We start from the raw sequence: 15,096 nt of genomic DNA on the forward strand, positions 1-15,096 counted from the left end.
AATGTAATTTTTTTGCAGTGTTGCTCTGCTAATGCCAGTCTCTTCTTGCTCATTTTGAATCTCAAAAGTCAGTGTTTTAATTTTGGTTAAAGTAAAGTTTAAATAAAATTGGAAACAGTACTAATAGGAAAGTAAAAAATCTAAGTTACTGGCATACTTGCTGCAAAACTGAAGCAAAGTTTTACAGTGTAGATGTCAATGTACCATACGGTTTGTTTAAATGCGACCAAACAGTACCCATTCAATCAATTTTTGAATTTAATAAAATGAACATACAACAAAATTCAACAAATTGTTTATTTAAACACTTGATATCAGTGATGGGAATAACGGCGATATAAATAAATGGTGTTACTAACGGCGTTAGTTTTTTCAGTAACGAGTAATCAAACGAATTACTGTTTCCCAGCTACAACGCCATTACCGTTACTGACAATAAAATGCAACGTTACTATAATTGAGCTCACTGAAGCAGTTTTCATCCGAATAGGCTCGCTCTCTCATCAAAAGGACCTGCAAAGTTTTTTTTTCACTGCTGTGAGTTGGGGGGTGGGACACATAACTGATTTTGATTTGTGTGCCAGGAAGAAAGAGGCTCCACGTCGGTGGCAAGTAATTATAATCTAATGCAGAGGTTCCCAAAGTGGGGGTCGCGACTCCCCGGGGGGGACACAAGATGATTTCCAGAAATCATTTTTTTATTATTAGAAATAGCATATGTAATTAATAAGATATAACAATATATAAAGTTAAAGTTAAAAAATAAAACCAGGCAAATAAAAAGCCATCAGCCTTAGGAATTTCCTCCCCCTCGATCAATGACCCCTGAGGTGATTACGTCACATTAACGACATTAGCAACCGCATTAGGTTAGGTGCAGCAAGTCCATTTACAGCACTACGTTAAACAGTCCCATGTGCAAGCAGATTATTTTTCAGGCTTTAAGTTTAGGATATTCTTATTTGTCGAAATGAAACGTTGAATAATATCGACCAAAGACAACGTAGGGAGGCCAGCAGAGGAGGGCGGAGAAGCACCGCATTTAGAGGGGCCATCGTCCTCAGGTACGAAAAGAGGCACATCCATCAGCACTCGAATCAGTTTGATGAAATTCGACCATCTGTAGTAATAGTTCATAGTTTATGTATAACAACAAGTAAAGTACTGATTAAATCAAATAATATTATGTTAGACTGTGCTCTTTTGTGTTGTCATTATGCGCGTTTGGGTAGAATAGGTGCATGTGCGCATTTCTATTCTATTGTGTTTTATTGTTCCAGTATTGTTCTATTATTATTATTATTATATTTTTTTCTTTTAATCTTACATAATGAAATCCTAAAAACATCTGTTTAACATTTTAAATCGGCTAAACATATTCTGTTGGTAGTATTTTGTTTACAGTATGTATCTGAAACAGGAAGTTTTTAACCAGCGTTGTTCACGTCATCCAAAGACGTCTATAGTTTCTGATTTTTATTTTCTCATCTTTTTTAGGAAAAATTATGTAGATTATAGCTATAATGTTAAGAGGTCATGGTGTTTAAAGTTGCTATTCAAATAAAAATTACATTAATTAAAAAGTAAAATATTGCTGTGTTGTATATGTACTAGGCAACAAAACCACTAGGCTTTGGTTGAGAGCTGCAGACTTGGACTAAATTCTTCACAAATATATCAGTGAAAGATCTGGAAATTGACATAAACTTGAGACAGCAATGTCATTTAACCAGAACAAAGCTGCCCACAATGAAGGGCTGTGATGTGTTTTTGGCACAGAGGGTAAGATCATAAAAGTGGACAGGGGGCTTCCTCGCTAACAACGACTCCATGTGTGTGTTGGTGTGGAGCTATGAACCACAGAACAACAGTTCAGAGATGTACTGTACAACAAACCACCTCGCAAATCATGTCTAGTTTTAAGTAGAAAGTCACCCAGCCATACATCTACGCTAACAATGTGCAGACGATGGTGACAGATTAATCGATACAAAGCAGCGGATATAAGAAGACATCATTCATTTCTCTCTCCTTGTTTGTCTGCCTAACATACTTCACACAATAGACAGATGGATGGAATCTGCATTATGACTGTAATGAAATATATATGTGGTATTGTGGGGGAAAAAATCAATAAATATAAATCATAGAAGACTCATGCATTTGGTAAACCACTCCTAAAGGGACAGTTTACCCAAAAATGAAAATTCTGTCATCTGTATGACTTTCCTTCTTCTGCAGAACACAAAAGAAGATTTTATGAGAAATGTTGGTAACCAAACAACAGCCGTACGCATTGGTTTTGTGTCCATACAATAGAAGCAACATGATCTCATGAGAATTAGTATGCATTTTGCGTAAAATGTGGTTCTACAAAACGTATATTTACAAACAATAAAACGCAAAATACTGACGTTCGTTACAAAATTCAAAAGTTGCCGCAGGTGCCATCAAGAAGCTTTACGAACACTCATTGGCTCTCGCCTGCTTCGTCACACATTGCGACATGCCGTGTTTCTGCTGAGGTGTGTTTGTAGGACAAAATGCATGCTTTCACGGAGTGGATCAGTGTAATAATCTGGATATTTTCAGTGATTACCAACTCTGTTCCTCACACAAAACTGTTGTATTCCACCAGAGAGGACTGTGGCTGCTATGCATTGTCATTTGGACTACTTTTGGTATTTTTTGAAATAAATAAATTATTGTGATTGCACTTATCCGTCTGTCATGTTTTTCTTTATACTGTACATATTTTTTAAGTAATAGTTATGGTTAGGTTTAGAGGTAGGAGTAGGATTTGCGACTCTAAAATATATTTTAATGTTATATTGTTACTAAAATGATCATTTTCCTGCATATTTCAGTCTATTATAATCGCTAATAGGTTTAGGGTTTAAGTTTGGGGGTAGATTAAGGGGTCTAAAAATATAAATCGCTTATCGATACAATTATTGAAACACACTGATACAAATATCTTAATGAGATACAAGCTAAAAAATATTTTAGCTAATTTTTAAGCTAAAAATACATAGCAGTTTGTACGTAATACATCCAAATGTAATGGTTCAGCATCAATCAATAAAAACGTACAAAAATGTACGTTTTGTGCTTGTAAACTTAACGTAGAAATACCTACGTATAAGCAATGAGATCAGGCTGATAGAAGTGAATGGGCACCGCCATTGTTCGGCTACCAACGTTCTTTAAAATATCTTATTTTGTGTTCTGCAGAAGAAAGAAAGTCATAGAGGTTTGAAATGTAAAGAGGGTGAATAAATGATGACAAAATTTTCATTTTGGGGTGAATTATTCCTTTAAAACTACTACTTTTGCAGTGTTATCGTTGCTGTTTTAGTGGATCATTAAGGTATCAACTCTTGGCTAAAGATTACATTTCATTTTTTATTTCAAACAAATTGAAAACTATCCTGTAAAGGATATATGATGCAGACTTTTAGACTTAAGTTCTACTGTTGATCATTCAGCTCAATAATTCATTTAATGCAACATCACAAACACATTTTTTTAAATGCCGCACAAAACTACACGTGACCTTAGGACAGTATAACAAATTAAACTGCACAGACTGCACCCATATGCCCCAATCCTCTTTTTTATTAGTATGAAATGAAATGTGGCGTCTACCCCTGACTAAGGTCTAATTCTCATTCCCTATAACACTCACTACATTCTACGAACGCAACAGGGCATTAAATTCCCTAAGTAAATGTCTTGAAAACAGCAGGAGAGTGGAGGATAGGAATGGCACTGTCACATTAGAAATAAATAAGCAAATAGCAATGTCTTGAATGCCCCTTTTTACCTACTGAATCATGTGTCTGTGTAGAACGTGGAACGGCTACATATATATATGAAATATCCTGATGGTTTTCCTTTACTGCCTCATTTCAGATTCACCCACCCAGTCCCGTCTGTCTGGAATTCTGGCATTCACCATGGAATGAAAGCATTCTTTATGACATTTATAACAAAGAAATCAGTGAAAATAAACATTTGCCACAGAGTGAAGAGTAGTCGCAAAATATGGAAAAAGAACATTAAACACAGGAAATTAAAACATTGCTCTGAACAAAAAAAGATGACCTCCAAAAAAAAAACAGTCCAAAATAAGATTGTACTTCAGCCACATGCAGCACTAGTGAACTTCATATCACTTTGCTTAATCTTATGAATTAACACAGCATGCTTTGACTGAAGGGAACAACAACGGCCCCATGCGCACATGACAAGGTTATCGATCGCATACAGTATCTCTGAGACCAAACCTCCATTGACAACTTAAGTTTTCTTCACAGTTATAGTGCAACTCATGACCTTAATGAACCTATAGGATGACGTGGTGTGGATGGAGTTTTATAGTAGATATGAATGTGTTGGTGGTGCGGTGGGTTTATATATAGCAGAAGCACATATTGCACTACCACTACCAGCTGGCCCCAGAGGGTGAGGACAGAAAGATGTAGCACTACAGTGTTTCATGTGGGAAACGAGGGTGGACGGTGAGGGAATATTCAGGACAATAAAATGAGAGCGAGAGAGAGAGAGAGAAAATGTCATGCCAATATAGCACACTAATTTGGATTGACTGTAATATTAGGAGGTTGAGGGCAAAGTAAAGTCTTCATTCTTGTAAAATAATACGAGAATCAAACAGAGATAATTAAAAGCGCTGGCTGAAGAGCAGAATGTGTGAAATGAAATCTAAAAAGGGTGATATTATTAAATTGAGATTCCGCTAAGTAGTGAGGCATAAGTTTGGCGACGACAGACCGAAGATTTGCCTTCCAACTCGTCTACTATGGGCAAATCATTGCAATGATCCCAGACTCACCCTGACGCAGGAACGATTTTATATGCGCCATAAGACACTAGGTCAATATCCACGCTGCCAACTGAAATTCTAAAATACTGTGTGTGCAAACACAGAACGGTGTGTTTTAAAAGAACCAAAGTAAAGTGGAAGTGAACGTAATTTGGATTGAGACCACATGGCACACAGGAATTATAACAGCCAGAATTGAATTACTCTCAAGAAACACAATTAAAAATGATTAGAAGAGAGGTAGAAGGTTGAGAAATGAAGAAACCAAAGATTTCTATCTAATAATACACACGGACATGCAGGCACAATATTGGCACTGTACACCAAAACCTAACTGAGCAAGACCTGCCTTTGACAAGTGTTAGCCATTAAAATTAGTTACTATGAAAGATCCTACAATTAAACATAATTAACGCCCTTGGTCTGAGGAAAGGTGCTTGGGTTCCTCTTTCTGTCAGCCTTTGGGTTTTCAAGCAGAACGGCGGTTAGCTGATTCAGTATTTGGCAAGTTTATAATAGAAACCTCAAAGCAGCTAAATTCTAGAGTCTCTTAGATCAGTGGTTCTCAAACTGTGTAAAATTATACTTTAAACGAACTTAATTAAATTATGGACAGTGGTTCCACACAACAGAAATATGTTATCTCTACTCAAATACTTAATGTATGATGAACTAAACTGAACTGAGTAAACTTAAACAACCATGTCAAAATAATGTCCAAATAACTTGAATCAAATAAGTTCATCCTACTAAAAGTATTTAAGTAGAGATAACATGTTTCCATTATGTGGAACCACTGTCCATAATTGAATTAAGTTAGTTTAAGGTAAGATATTAGCTGTTATTTTTCAGACACTAAATAAGCTAAATAAAGCTCTTATTGTTCGGAGTTAGCCAGAAGTTGGTTTAGTTCAACTTTCGGCATACCCCAAGTGCTTGCTTTATTATTAAAGCAATTTTAAATCTGGTCAGCAGGTCCTCAACCCAAGCACATGCTCTACACTTTACCACAATGGTAACCCCCCCCCCAAAGACATTAACATACCAGAAACTCTTTTAAATACAAACATAAAAGAGTATTAAACATGAACAAATATCCCTGTTTCATCATTTTGATAAAAGATGTATAAAATAACATTTTACTGGAGCTTTTACTCTCCCTATTCAGCCCAGTGCAAAGCATGATGGGAAGTGGAAATCCTGTTCCTAGTTAATAACGCTACTTTAATATAACTAAATTAATTTATGTTGTGTTAACTTGATTTATTTTAGTAAATTGAGCAAGCATGAAACATGATTTTGATCTACTTGATTGAAACATGTTAATTTAAAATGTAAACATTTAGTTAAGCCAAAGCATTACTGTTTTTAGTCCGTTTAACACAATGCAATTGTGTTTTAACATAGAACCTAATACAATGGTGTTTAAACAAAATTAATTGTTTAAATAAAGTGAACAGTATCGTAAAATCATTTTTTTGAGTGTATATATTAATTTACATTTCGTGTTTTAAATACAATTTCAAATGTTTAATACGCCTACATGATTGATAAATACGGAACACATCTCAGCCTTTGTGCAATTTTAAAATAGTTGTATGAATTATTGTTGTTTATTTATCATTGGTCGGTGTAACTCAGGGGCGTGACTCAAACACAGAGCAGGGGCAGACAGCGCTTGCGAGTCCCTCACTCTCTCTCTTCCAACGAGCTGCGTGCACATTAAGTTCTCTTGATGTTAAAGTATACGTGTATTTATTTATCTTCCGTGTTAAACATTCTTTCCACATTGTTTGTCTTTTATATACGTTTGTAGGCTATCTGCAAGTCCCCACAAAGTTAATAAATCCCCCATAAGAGTCCATAAGAGTTTACAGAGCCCTGTTTACAGTGCACTACAGAAAAATGTTTTGTGTCAACTATTACTGCTGACTAACATGAAAACATGGAAAAAACATGTTCTTTAGTTTGAAAACAGCTGGTAAATAAAGTGTTTGTGTTATTAGTAATACATTAAAATTGGAGGACGAGGTGTAAAGAGAAAGATTCACAGCTCTACTATTAATTTAAGTGTTTATTCATGTGTTTTCTATGGCGGTCATTAGGTGGTACTTGGAACAACTAATTTTGTTAAAGGTGGTAATTGATCTGAAAAGTTTGAGAACCACTGTCTTAGATAATCTAGTGGCCTTTATAGACGCACGCACACACAGATAATACAGGGCTGCATACACACATTTTTATCAGAAGACATTTTTGGTAGTTACAAATCTTTAAATGTCTGTTTTGATGTCGTATGACATTATAATCCATGTTTAATTTGAACAACTCATTCAAATTATATCAAAGCAACATTTTACAACAACAATGCGGAAGTACACTAATTATTATTTAGACCGATAGACAGACAGGCAGGCAGACAGAAGAATGATATTATATGATTATATGCACATATAAATGAAAAGTCAGTCGCGATGAGGACAGATGAGATGAGGATAATCACACACACAGACGTTAGCTGCATAATTGGGAGGTAATGCTCCATACAAACACAGCAATTCACTCTCTCTCATTCATAAGTTAATAACCCACAACAAATGTGTCTCCCTCTGTCTTTCTCATTCTCTGCCTCTCATACCGGCACCTCCTCTTGCAAACATCTACGGAATCCAAGCACCTCCCTTAAAACCTACTGACTGAATCCTATCCATTAGATCGCAGAGAAATAAAAAAGAGCCTGTTAAAGTTAATGAGATAATCTATTTCATCCCAGTTTTGGGTCATATTTTAAGCCTGATGTGAAGACATTATGACTTTTTAAATGAAATCGCTGGAGCGTGCACTCCCAAAAGGGTGGAATGACTTTTATTTGTTCATTTGCTGTGGGATGGTCCAAGCATTCGAGTGTTTCGGCAATGCAGCGTTGCATATTAAAGCAATAAGCCACGAGAGGCCAAGCGGAACAGCGATTTTGCCACAGCTCTTAAAGGGACAGTTCACCCAAAAATCAAAATTCTGTCATCATTTACTCAACCTCAAGTTGTTCCAGATCTGTATGAATTTCTTTGTTCTGATGAACACAGAGAAAGATATCTGGAAGAATGCTTGTAACCAAACAGTTCACCCACCATTGACTACTATAGTTGGGAAAATGACAATGGTAGTCAAAGGTGCCACAGAACTGTATCTACATTCTTCAAAATATCTTCTTTTGTGTTTAACAGAAACCAACAGAAGAAATTTACTAAGATTTTTTCCTATTATATAGTAGTTCATTAGGTAACTGTGTCTTACCTAAGCAATGCATGTCCATTTCTGCTTCACACCGGTCAACAATCCACTAATGAAATCACACCACATTAAATTCTCCACTCTATATAGTCTAGTCACTACAGAAGTAGCTTCTAGTTGAGTGACCGTAAATCTCTTCCACAAATTTGTGTCCAGAGGCAATCTAAACTATCAGAGCCGCTTTTAGCCTCCCTCTAGAGAAATACATGGTCATTTTTAAGCAGCTCGGCAAGAGTTGGCTGTTATTTGATTCCTTTTTTTTGATGTCCAAGAAAGCTGTCATTATTTTACAGGCGAAATTGGATTTGTCCCTTGATAGTCGTGTGGATAAGCACTGAGCTCATTAACGTGGATCGAAAGGCTTGGGTTAGAAATTAAGCAATCATGGGGTAATTTCGCTGACAAACACTCAAAGTCATATTTTGTCTTGCCTGATAGCTCTACTGTCTGGCACAGGAAGAGGAGATGTGTGGAAAATGTTAACATTTTGGATATGACCTGGTTAATACCTACCTTTTTAAACTGAAAGGGAGACAAGTGCTCGTGTAGAATGTATAATACTTGTAGCGTCGTGTGAATAATAATGCTTAATAATGATATGTCTCTCTGAATAGATTTTCTTTTCTATTGGTTTTAGATGGCACAGCTGAAGGCCTTCATTTCAGCAGCAAAATGTGTTTCCTCATCATCGGATGCATTGTTTGCTCCCGGAACTAGGCTAACGTTTAAATGATGCTGTATTTACTGACAACATTTGTCTCTTGTACAAATCACATCCGTGACAAGCCTGTAAGGGACTGAAAGAGAGAGAGAAAATGGGAGGGATAGAGAGAGCTAAACTATGCTTGCCCGGGTTAGCAATTCATTTATTAAAGGGGTCATATGACAGGGCTAAAACTAATATTATCGTTTGTTTTAGATGTAATGGAATGTGTATACACGATTTAAGGTTCAAAAACGCTGTATTTTCCACATACCGTGCATGTTTGTGTCACGCTCGAGCGTGGAGAGAAGAACCCAGATGCAGGCAGGCAATGGCAATGAAGGGGTTAACGGGATATATTTATTAAACAATAGACAAAACAGAAACAAAACACCCACGAGGGGGTAAAAAACAAGACAGGAAAAATAAACTAGACTGGACTAAACTAACATAATACTTGACTAAACATAACTTGACAAACTAAACTAAACACTTACTAAGACTGGACTGGACTGGGATCTTTACACAGCAACACAGGATCACAGGAACACTGACTGGCACGATACACATACACGACGTAGTACAATCCACGAGCACAAGACAAAGAAACAAGAGGGTATTTAAAGGGAAGACAAACGAGGGATAACGACATGGGGCAGGTGTGGGTAATAAAACACTCAGGGAAAGTTAACGAGGAAACGAGATGGCAGGAACAGAGACGAGACACTGGAGAGAACGTATATTATTGTCAAAAGGACAATAATATGTTTCTCTCCACACAACCAAAGGCTTTGTCATGACTCTGCTACAGGACCAAGAAAAACATGACTAAATGAAGCAGAGCCATGACAGAAGCCCCCCCTTTAATGAGCACCTCCAGGTGCTCACCAAGGGGTAGACGGACGAGACAAGACCGACTGAGACAGTGACAAAAACCAGACAAACATGGTGAACAAGACAAGGGGCAGACAAGACAACAAGACTAAGGGATTGGGGTGACTTAACAAAAATAACAAACAAGGGAGGGGGGGAGGGGCCAAACCAGGGCCCATAGGAGGCAGTCCATGGGGGAGGGGAGAAGGGGGAACAGTCCCAGTCCCCGGCTGCCTCGAGGGCGCGGAGTCCTGGGGGACTTAGGGGGAGCCTGGGGGGGACAGTCTTTGGCCCTGGGGGTTTCCCAGGGATCGGCTTGGCTGCCGGACTGGAGGCCGGCTGGAACTGGCTTGACGCCGGCTGGAAGGCCGGCTGGGCAGGGCTTGACGCCGGCTGGAAGGGCTTGACGCGCTGGAGCCGGCTGGAGGGCTTGACGCCGGACTGGACCGGCTGGAACTGACCCGGACTGGATCGCCGGCTGCACCGGACTGGACGCCGGCTGGACACCGGACTGGACGCCGGCTGGATCACCGGACTGGACGCCGGCTGGATCACCGGACTGGACGCCGGCTGGATCACCGGACTGGACGCCGGCTGGATCACGACTGGACACAGTGGACACAAGACTGGACACAAGACTGGACACAGGCTGGACACAAGACTGGACACAAGACTGGACACAAGACTGGACACGGGACTAGACACGACTGGACACGGACTAGACAGACTGGACACGACTGACCGCTGGACCGGACTGACACGCTGGACACGGACTGACACGATGGACAGGCTGACACGACTGGACACGGGACTGGACACAAGACTGGACACCGGGCTGGACACAAGACTGGACACCGGGCTGGACACAAGACTGGACACCGGCTGGACACAAGACTGGACACCGGCTGGACCCGGGCTGGACGCCGGCTGCACCGGACTGGACGCCGGCTGCACCGGACTGGACGCAAGACTGGACGCCGGCTGCACTGGCTGGGGCCGGCTGCACTGGCTGGGTTGGAGTCCGCGCTCCCCTCCGCTGCCTCTTCTTCTTCAACCGAACCGCAGGGCCTGTGGTCGGCTGCGAGGCAGCTTTGGAGGGCGTGGCTAGCTCCGCACCAGAGGAGTCTGTAGACACTTCCCCGGACGCCCTCCTTCCTCGCTTGCCACGGAGGGTGACTGGTGGAGACGAGACTGCAGGGGCTGAAGCGGAAGGTGTGGTGTTCCCAAGGGTGGCGACCGCCACTACACAATCCTCCGCAATAGGAGGTAGGCGGGAGCATGAGGAGCCTGGGTGGTCGCTGGAGGAGAGGCCATTAACCATGTCTTTGAATGACCCCCTGACCATTCTCTCTCGGTCCTCCAGAGATGGAGGGTTGACCAGGCCCGCAAGGAAGGCGTTCATAACAGCCTCGGGGAGAAAGCCTCTCCTCCTTGCCGATGCCTGGGCATATTCGGCGAGGGCCCGGTCGCCCTGCGGAGGAAACGGGCCGTCGCCCCTCTGGATCCTGGCAGTGGTTGACTGCCACCAATTGGCCAACTCCCGCCTGGTAGAGGCCGAGGTGCTGCCTGCTGGGTTCATAGTGGCTCGTGGATTCTGTCAAGGAAGCACAGTGAAGAAGAACCCAGATGCAGGCAGGCAATGGCAATGAAGGGGTTAACGGGATATATTTATTAAACAATAGACAAAACAGAAACAAAACACCCACGAGGGGGTAAAAAACAAGACAGGAAAAATAAACTAGACTGGACTAAACTAACATAATACTTGACTAAACATAACTTGACAAACTAAACTAAACACTTACTAAGACTGGACTGGACTGGGATCTTTACACAGCAACACAGGATCACAGGAACACTGACTGGCACGATACACATACACGACGTAGTACAATCCAAGAGCACAAGACAAAGAAACAAGAGGGTATTTAAAGGGAAGACAAACGAGGGATAACGACATGGGGCAGGTGTGGGTAATAAAACACTCAGGGAAAGTTAACGAGGAAACGAGATGGCAGGAACAGAGACGAGACACTGGAGAGAACGTATATTATTGTCAAAAGGACAATAATATGTTTCTCTCCACACAACCAAAGGCTTTGTCATGACTCTGCTACAGGACCAAGAAAAACATGACTAAATGAAGCAGAGCCATGACATGTTTGTATCTCCGCTTTGCACCGCCTCTCTGAAACGCGCTGATTTTTTACAAAGCTCATCGCCCTGAAAAGCGAGGTGTGCAATGATTGGCCAGTTAACCAGTGCGTGATTGGTCGAATACTGCAAGCGTTTTACGGAAATTTAACGCCTCTTACCATATTTGGAACATCATGTTCCCACGCAATTGTACTGACAGGTGATAAAATGTCAACGGTACTTCCTTATATCAATTCGAGCCCGAATCTGATACGGAAAATGAAGATGATCAAGCCGATACATCAACTTTGCCGGCGCAACTTGAGCAGGATGTAAAGGATTGGTAAGGTTTTATAAAAAAATATGATGTTAAATAGTTAAAAACTATAGCTAACTGTTTTACCTTTTATATACGAGGTTGAAAAGACTATAAACAAACAACCATATACACCATACAGAGTTTGTGTGAGATAGAAACAAGCTAGCATTACAGCAGGGAATGGTATAAATAACACGAGCGCTTTGGCCCTTCTTGATCAACCAGTGTTACGCCACGTCTCGTCACGACTCAACAAAGACAATAAACCCAAAATAAATACTAAATATAAAAAGACATTATAAACATGACATTTGTTGCCTCTAGTGGGAACATTATTACTGATTATTAGGACTTATGTTGTCTTTTTTCATGTTGCGCACGTGTCTGCATTTGCAGATCACAAACACACGACAAACTCAACTCGCATTAGTCCGTAACAATGTCTTTTACAATAAAAATATACTTTTATATGCGAATCCGAAGGTTGCGAATCTGAAGCGCCAGCGAAGTTTTAATAGTTGGAATGGCCCCACTTTTTAACCAAAGCTTTCGTGCACTGCCGGTCTTAATCTCTCTCCCAGGTTCGTATAGCAATCTTCAGTGAAATGCGCTGCACAAACTTGAACATTCGGATTGTACTTTTCTGGAACAGTGTTGTAAATAAAATGTAACCATTTGTTTTTAGTTGTCTCATCTTTTGGAAGGTCAAACAAAAAGTCTTTCTTTTCGCAACGAAACACACAGCATCTCCGCGACATGGCTGCAGCGGTGACGATACAATGAGATTTACAAGTACGCCCACCTCACTTGCGTTTACATTTGGGCGGTCTTAAGTCAAATCATGTTACGAAGTGACGTACATTCATCAGGGTGTGGTTACACGAGGCGTTTCAGGCAGGTCTGGGTTCGCATTCGCTTTTAGATAGAATGCATCTTTTGTTCCGACACTTTAATTTTAGCAATTTTACGTGTCTAATACATGCATGGGTAACTTATAACACACCAAAGACACAGAAAAACACGTATTTCCGCCATATGACCCCTTTAACAAAAAATGACACTTCATATATATTAAAGGGATAGTTCACCAAATTCTGTCATCATTTGTCACCATCTTGTCATTTTAAACAGTTTGACCTTATTTCAGAGAACACAAAAGAAGAAATTTTGAAGAATGCTGATAACCAAACAATGGCGGTACCCATTCACTTGTGTTGTACAGACACAAAACCAAGGCCGGACTTACCATTGGCCTTGACTGGGCACCAGCCCATGGGCCCCGCCCTTCAGGGGCCCGCCTGCTCTCGTTCATTTGATTTGTTTAGTTATATGCCAGTCATTTTATTTTTCATTTAAACTTTGTGCATTGGCCTACGAAGGTTCAATAGCACTGCCTTATGTAAGGAATGATGTCGTTTAATTGGCTAAACGTTCCGTCAGTCATGTTGGCATTTCCTGGTTGGTTATTTGTGGATTCTATCCATCATGTTTACCTCAGTTGAAACCTGTCTGCTCATTAATACGCTTGTTCTAATGGCTGACAAGCGCAATCGCAGTGCCGCGATTGAAAACCAAAAACTGAGAGACAAGAACGCAAAAGAACAGCATTTCAAAAATAATGGTTCTTTACACCCATGGCACCACACCTTGATCTTTAGGCAGAGAATCCAGAGCATACCTGTCAACACTCCCGTTTTTCACACCCATCTCCCGCCAGGCCGCCACCCTCCGGTTTTATTTCAGTTATTTCTCCTTTGAAACTCGCGGACCGACGGGAGCCGGAACGCGTTCACGGGGTGGCACTGTGGCTTGAGCCGCTGCCCATTTGCCCTCACAGGCTGGCGCCCTTTGGTAGACGAAGTAGAGTAGAGAGGATTCACATCCCCGCGAAAAACTTTCTCTGAATACACCGCTATATGATTCCACTCCGCGTTTTCCATTTGACGCTCGCTCCTCACAGTCTGTGTCCGCTCACTGAACACGACAGATCGGTTCATCCACAGGCAGATGCAGTAGCGTCTACTAGCTGTTGTTGTTGTTACACTTTCTTTGCTTTTAGAAAAAGCGTGTTATGAAAAGTGTTGTGTTCTGCAGACAACTCTGAATAAAAACTGGTAACATAGAGTTAATTTCCAATATTTCCCGTTCTGTGACCATAAGCGGTTCTTATAAATAATATGCAAACACTGTTAAATCCATCCATGTAAATAAAAAATGAAAACATTCTGCTGACTAATAAACTAGGGGTTGGCGGATCGATCTAAATATCGATAGTATCGATGCCAACACTGGTATTGGTATCAGATCGATACAATTGTAATTGAATCGATATTTTAATTTAAATATCTCACCTCTACGTTCATTATACTTTGCTCGTGTCTTCTACCTCTACAATCCTGAGCAAACGCTGCTTTCACACCGTGGCCCACTTTGCTACTCCTCCCCCTCCTGCTGCGATTCGTTGTTGTGTCGTCACGTGACTCGCTGACACAACGCGCCGAGGAGCAGCGAACTGAGTGAGCGAAGCTGATAGCACATTGAATGAGAGATCAGGATGGCCGAGAGGAAGAGAAGCGTTGTGACTTCAATACATTAATAAAAAATATTGTCTAAAGAATTGATCATTCATTCACCTGAGAAACAATGACATACTGCTCTCCCCTACACAAAAGTATTTTTTTAAGTAAAAAGTATCGTATTGGTATTGGTATCAGCAATACTGACCCTATATGTATTTGGTATCGGATCGATACCAAATTTTGCAGTATCGCCCACCACTATAATAAACAAAGTTAAAACAACCGAACTACGGGACGCGTGAAGGGACAAACTGCTCGTGCTTTTTCAAACTGCGTTTAGATAGTTATTTCATTTCTGACGTTGAGATATCTGGCAAAATGTAAATGCTAAATTAAGATGATACCTTTC

The sequence above is a fragment of the Triplophysa rosa genome, linkage group LG6, assembly GCF_024868665.1.
Source record: "Triplophysa rosa linkage group LG6, Trosa_1v2, whole genome shotgun sequence".
NCBI classification, from domain to species: Eukaryota; Metazoa; Chordata; class Actinopteri; order Cypriniformes; family Nemacheilidae; genus Triplophysa; species Triplophysa rosa.